This window comes from Peromyscus californicus, unplaced genomic scaffold (assembly GCF_007827085.1).
Source record: "Peromyscus californicus insignis strain IS unplaced genomic scaffold, ASM782708v3 Scaffold_10__1_contigs__length_136768540, whole genome shotgun sequence".
Classification (NCBI taxonomy): Eukaryota; Metazoa; Chordata; class Mammalia; order Rodentia; family Cricetidae; genus Peromyscus; species Peromyscus californicus.
In genome coordinates this window covers 111,014,900-111,021,939 of record NW_026294391.1, presented here as the reverse complement: position 1 = coordinate 111,021,939, position 7,040 = coordinate 111,014,900, and positions in this window count along the sequence as shown.

Sequence of the window (7,040 nt, the reverse complement as noted above, 5' to 3'; positions counted from 1 at the left end):
AGAAGTCAAGCTTTCCCTATTTGCAGATGACATGATAGTATACTTGAGCGACCCCAAAGATTCCACCAAGGAACTGATACAGCTTATAAACACCTTCAGCAACATAGCAGGATACAAGATCAACTCAAAAAAATCAGTAGCCCTCCTATATACAATGGACAAAGAAGCGGAGAAGGAAATCAGAGATACATCACCCTTTACCGTAGCCACAAATGACATAAAATACCTTGGGGTAACACTAACCAAGCAAGTGAAGGACCTATATGACAAGAACTTTAAGTCCCTGAAAAAAGAAATTGAAGAAGATGTCAGAAAATGGAAAGATCTCCCATGCTCATGGATAGGCAGGACTAACATAGTAAAAATGGCAATCTTACCAAAAGCAATCTACAGATTCAATGCAATCCCCATCAAAATACCAACACAATTCTTCACAGACCTGGAAAGAATAATACTCAAATTCATATGGAAAAACAAAAAACCCAGGATAGCCAAAGGAATCCTGTACAATAACACAACTTCTGGAGGCATCACGATCCCTGACTTCAAGCTCTACTATAGAGCTACAGTAATAAAAACAGCTTGGTACTGGCATAGAAACCGACATGTGGACCAATGGAATCGAATTGAAGACCCTGACATTAATCCGCACACCTATGAACATATAATTTTTGACAAAGAAGCCAAAAGTGCACAATGGAAAAAAGAAAGCATCTTCAACAAATGGTGCTGGCAAAACTGGATATCAACATGTAGAAGGCTGCAAATAGATCCATATCTATCACCGTGCACAAAACTTAAGTCCAAGTGGATCAAGGACCTCAACATAAATCCAACTACTCTGAACCTGCTAGAAGAGAAAGTAGGAAGTAGTCTTGAACGCATTGGCATTGGAGACTACTTCCTAAATAGAACACCAGTAGCACAGACTCTGAGAGAAACAATCAATCAATGGGACCTTTTGAAACTGAGAAGCTTTTGTAGAGCAAAGGATACGGTCAACAAGGCAAAGCGACAGCCTACAGAATGGGAAAAGATCTTCACCAACCCCACATCTGACAGAGGACTGATATCCAGAATATATAAGGAACTCAAGAAATTAGACATCAAAATGCCCAACAGTCCAATTAAGAAATGGGCTATAGAACTAAACAGAGAATTCTCAACAGAGGAAACTCAAATGGCCGAAAGACATTTAAGGAATTGCTCATCATCCCTAATCATCAGGGAAATGCAAATCAAAACAACTCTGAGATACCACCTTACGCCTGTCAGAATGGCTAAGATCAAAAACACTGAAGACACCTTATGCTGGAGAGGATGTGGAGCTAGGGGAACTCTCCTCCACTGCTGGTGGGAATGCAAGCTTGTACAACCACTTTGGAAATCAATATGGTGCTTTCTTAGAAAATTGGGAATCAATCTCCCCCAAGATCCAGCTATACCACTCTTGGGCATATACCCAAGAAATGCTCAACCACACCATAAGAGCACTTGTTCAGCTATGTTCATATCAGCATTGTTTGTAATAGCCAGAACATGGAAACAACCCAGATGCCCTTCAACTGAAGAATGGATAAACAAAATGTGGTACATATACACAATGGAATACTACTCAGCAGAAAAAAACAATGGCATCATGAGGTTTGTAGACAAATGGATGGATCTAGAGAAAATCATCCTGAGTGAGGTAACCCAGACTCAGAAAGACAAACATGGTATGTACTCACTCATAGCAGGATACTAGACATGAAACAAGGATGAATTGTCTGCTACTCACATCACCAGGGAGGCTACCCGGAAAACAGGACCCCAAGAAAGACACAGGGATTGCCCAATGACAGAGAAATGGAATGAGATCTACATGAACAGCCTGGACATGAGTGGGGGTAATGAAAGGCGAGGGTCGAGGGAAAGAGAGCTTGGGGGAGCGGGAGATCCCAGCTGGATCAACAACAGAGAGGGAGAACAAGGAATAGGAGACCATGGTAAATGAAGACCACATGAGAACAGGAAGAAGCAAAGTGCTAGAGAGGCCCACAGAAATCCACAAAGATACCCACACAACAGACTGCCGGCAATGGTCGAGAGACAGCCCGAACTGACCTACTCTGGTGATGGGATGGCCAAACACCCTAATTGTTGTGCTAGAAACCTCATCCAACTACTGAGGGATCTGGATGCAGAGATCCATGACTAGGCCCTGGATGGATCTCTGGGAGTCCAATTAGCAAGAATGAGGAGGGTTTATATGAGCGAGAATTGTTGAGACCAAGGTTGGATAAAGCACAGGGACAAATAGCCAAATGAATGGAAACACATGAACTATGAACCAATGGCTGAGGGGTCCACACTGGATCAGGCCCTCCGAATGGGTGAGACAGTTGATTAGCTTGATCTGTTTGGGAGGCATCCAGGCAGTGGGACCAGATCTTGTGCTCATTGCATGAGTTGGCTGTTTGAAACCTGGGGCCTATGCAGGATTGTTTGGCTCGGCCTGGGAGGAGGGGACTAGACCTACCTGGACTGAGTCTACCAGGTTGACCTCAGTCTGTGGGGAAGGCTTTGCCCTGGAGGAGATGGGAATGGGGGGGGGGCATTGGGGGGAAGGTGAGGGGGACGGGAGGGGGGAGAACAAGGGAATCCGTGACCGATATGTAGAACTGAATTGTATTGCAAAATAAATTAAAATAAATTCAAAAAAAAAAAAGAACTACAGGCAACTAATGACTGGAGTGGGGCGGGGACTGGTCTTTCCCAAGGATGAGCCCCCTAATGAGTTATACAATGCCAAGCAGTCAGCCCTGAAATCCTGTACATACAAGCAACACTAAATGGATTCAGCAGGTCATAGAAAAAAGAGACTATAAATTGGATAGGAATTATGGGAAAGGCTGGACAGGGAGGATATAGGATGCATTGGGCAGACAAAAGAGAAGAAGAAATGCTGTATTTATATTTTAACTAATTTTTTTAAAATTAAAGACAAAAGCAAACTGAGCAAGCCATGGGAATCCAGCAGACTTCCTCCGCAGTTCCAGTCTCTGTTCTTGCTTGAGTTTCTGTCGTGACTTCCCTCAATGGTAGACTGTGATCAGATGTGAAAACCAAAACACCCTTTACTCCCCAGTGGCTTTGCTGTTCATCACAAACTGGGACAATCTTCATTCATTCATTCGGCTTGCCAATCACATTTGTTGGGTGCTTGTTTTCGCCCACTTACTTCAATTGATCCAAAACAGAGTTACTATCAAAAAAGTTGACTCAAAGGTCCCATCAATCTCACTATCCTGCCATCCTATATTTTACCCAATTTTGCACTGGGTATTTTAGGGATAATGCTGTTTAATGATGCAAAAGATAAATCTAAAAGAGTGAATGTGGGCTTTTCATTCCAGAGTTGAAAAAGTTGATTACACATATTGGTTTAATGGTGGATTGAGTGGAAAAATAAAGAGAATAATAAATATGTGCTGCATCAATAGAAGATCTTATGACTTCCTCCAGGTATATTACATTGGGATCCATTCATGGGATCCAGGGAGTCTATGGTGATCCTGAATTTGTATATGTGTATGCATATGAGCAAGTACATTTTGAAAAGGTTTAGGGTGCCCCTTAGATTCTAAAAGAATTCTGTGGCTCAAAAACAACACCTAATGACCACAGCTTTAAAGTATTTAGAATTACCTGTGAATACTGTCACCCAAAGACAACCAAACGCAGTTGCTAAGCTTTCAAGAAGTTGTTGCAAGGGAATCCGTGGCTGATATGTAAAATTAAATTAAATTATAAAATAAAATAAAAATAAAAATAATAAAACCTAATTTAAAAAAAGAAGTTGTTGCAAGAGAATTAGCATGAGTTATGAGAGTCAGCAATCTGATGTTTAAGTATAACATCAAGAGGCTGAATAGAGAAACCTAAATCCTTCAAAAGAGGCCAAGTTATTTCCAGGGGTGAATACACCTTCCAAAACATATACAAATGATATGTATTTTATTTTATTTCCACCTGGCTGCCATTGTTTACATTTACTTTTCTGCCACTGCCCAGGTCAAAGCAGTAATTTATACCTAAATCAGCACAAATTTCAACGCCGCAACTGGCAAAGTTGATTGAAAAGCAGAATTCAGTTCCAGGGAGAAAGGGAGGAAGAAAAGATGCTTCAGAAGGCACCACTGTCCCAAATCACATTTACTCCACATTCACAAAGTGAAATCCACACTGGCATGCAAGCCTCAAAGGCCTGGAGGCCAGATTCAACAAAAAGGGACAACCAGACCAGGTATGATAAAATGTTACTGGCTCAATCTAAACTAGAGCTCAGTGGAAAAGGAATTTTAAGGGATAGCAGGAGGCTGCCCAAGGCAAGAGATCCCAAATGGCTACCACAGCTACAGTGAAACAGGTTAGGTTTCAAACCACTGACTAATGGCCACCTTCTGTTCTCCAAAAGATTGTCTGCAAGGGCAGTTTTTACCCCTTTCTTGGTCACTTTCATTGTTCTTAGCCCAGATTTTTCCAGGAGTGTTCTATTGCTGAGACAGATCACATGATAGCAAATCATGCCCAAGGTGAAGAAGTCACTTAGCAGAAATACCTGGTGAAACTGGTGTAGCTAGAGTTTTCCTGCCTGGCCCACAGTCAGGATAAATCTCTGCCACCCACCAGTCCCACAACCCCTCAGACCCAACCAAGTAAACACAGAGACTTATATTGCTTACAAACTGTATGGCCGTGGCAGGCTTCTTGCTAACTGTTCTTACAGCTTAAATTAATGCATTTCTATAAATCTATACCTTGTCACGTGGCTTGTGACTTACCGGCATCTTCACATGCTGTTTCTCATCATGGCGACTGGCAGTGTCTCTCTGACTCAGCCTTCCACTTCCCCGCTCTATTCTCCTCCTTGTCCCGCCTATACTTCCTGCCTGGCCACGGGCCAATCAGTGATTTATTTATTGACCAATCAGCAGCACATTTGCCATACAGAACATCCCACAGCAAACTGGTCCAGCAGGAGACCAGGTCTGTGGACTAGGGGAAGGAGAGGGTAGGCCAAGGATCAGGAACGCCAAACAAGACATGGCACTGGAACCGATAAGTGACAAAAAAAATGCCATAGGTCGATACTGAAACCTCAGAGACAAAGCATGGCATTGGCCTGTTTGATGGTTAATTTTGTCTATGTGATATGCTCTAGAATCACCTAGGAGAGAAGCCTCCAAGCACACCTGTAAGGTAGCATTTAGCTTCTGGGTATGCCTGGGAGGGATTATCAAGATGAGGTTGGTTGAGGTGACAAGAAGCACCTTACCCGTGGGTGGCACCATCCCATGGGCTGGGGTTCTGGACTGAAGAGGAAGGAGAGCATCAGCAGTCATCACTCTCTGCCTTCTGACTTGGGGTGCCATGTGGCCAACTGCCATGACTCATGACTTTCCCGTCATGATGGACTGTGTGCCCCAGAACCTTGAGTCAAAATAAAACATCCTTCATTAAGTTGCTGTTTTGTTTTCTTTTTGAGAGAGGGTCTCAACCATATGGTCCAAATTGGCCCAGAACTCACTGTACAGAGCAGGCTGGCCTCAAACTCAGACAGATCAGCCTGCCACTGCCTCACTTTAAGTTGATTTTTTGTGAGAACATTTTACCACAGAAAAAAGAAAGAGAAAGGTGACTAATGAAGCCTGTTGTGGCTCAAATTGCAATGTGTATACATGAAAGCTGAAAGCCTTTTTTTTTAGACTAGAATCCTTTGAGGGGGGCTGGACCCAGGTTTCCAGAACTATAGAATAATGCCACACAGTTTTCATTCTGTGTCTGGTCAGCATCTTCCATTCTGGAAAGACCGAGTAGTTAAAACGTAAGATCTGAGGTTTGGCAGACTTGCAGTAAGTCTCAGCCCCATTACTTGCTAGCTATGAGACTGTGGACAATTTAGCTCCAATTCTCTACTTTGTGTTAGGATGCCAAAATTACAGAATGGTGAAACTATCACCTCAGGATTGTGAATGGTTAGATGATTTGATCTCACCCCCTTCTCTCTCTCAGAAACTGATTTGCTGTTACCTATACTAGCCTGGAACTATGTAGCCCAGGCTGGCCTCAAACTTGTCAATCCCCTGCCAGCCCCCAAATCTTATTCCCTTAGGTAAACCTTGGGGTTAGAGAGCTGCTATACAAACTTCAGACTAGAATGCCATCTTTAGTAAAGTTTTCCTTCAGTGAAAAAGAAAACAGGAAAGATTAGCTAAATAATATAGTTTCTCCACTGACTCCACCTCATCCCACAAGCCATTAGCTAAAAATGTGTGTGCCTTATTGCCCAGCTATACTCTGCAGGGTAAGGAGGATTTCAATTTACTTGTCCAGTGATAGAAATACGTCTTTTTTAAATCTATTTTTATTTTATGTGTAGGGGTGTCTGCGTCCATGTCTGTGCACCGTGTATGTGCCTGAAGCCCATGGAAGCCAGAAGCCAGCATTGGGTCTCCTGAAGTTGGGATCACAAATGGTTGGGAGCTGCCCTGGATGCTGCGAACCAAACTTGGGTCCTTTGCAAGAGCAACAAGTGCTCTTAACCTCTGCGCCATTTCTTCTGCCCCATGATAAGTTTAAAAGAAGAAAAAGGGGAGGGCCAGGAAGACAACTCAACGGGTAAAGTGCTTGCTTTGCAAGCATGAGAACCTGAGCTCAATCCCCAGAAGCTACACAAAAATGTTGGGATGCCAGGGCGGTGGGGGCGCACATCTTTAATCCCAGCACTCCGGAGACAGAAACAGGAGGATCTCTGTGAGTTCAGGGCCAGCCTGGGCTACAAAGTGAGTTCCAGGACAGCCAAGGCTGTACAAAGAAACCCTGTCTTGAAAAACAAATGTTGGGGCATGGTAGTGTGGGTTTGTGATCCTAGTATTGCTGAGGTACAGACAGGAGGGTCCCTGGGACTCACTGGCCAGCCAGTCTGACATAATTGGTGAGCTTCAAAACAATGAGAAGCCTTGTCTCAAAGGAGGTGGAGGGTGATCCTGAGAATG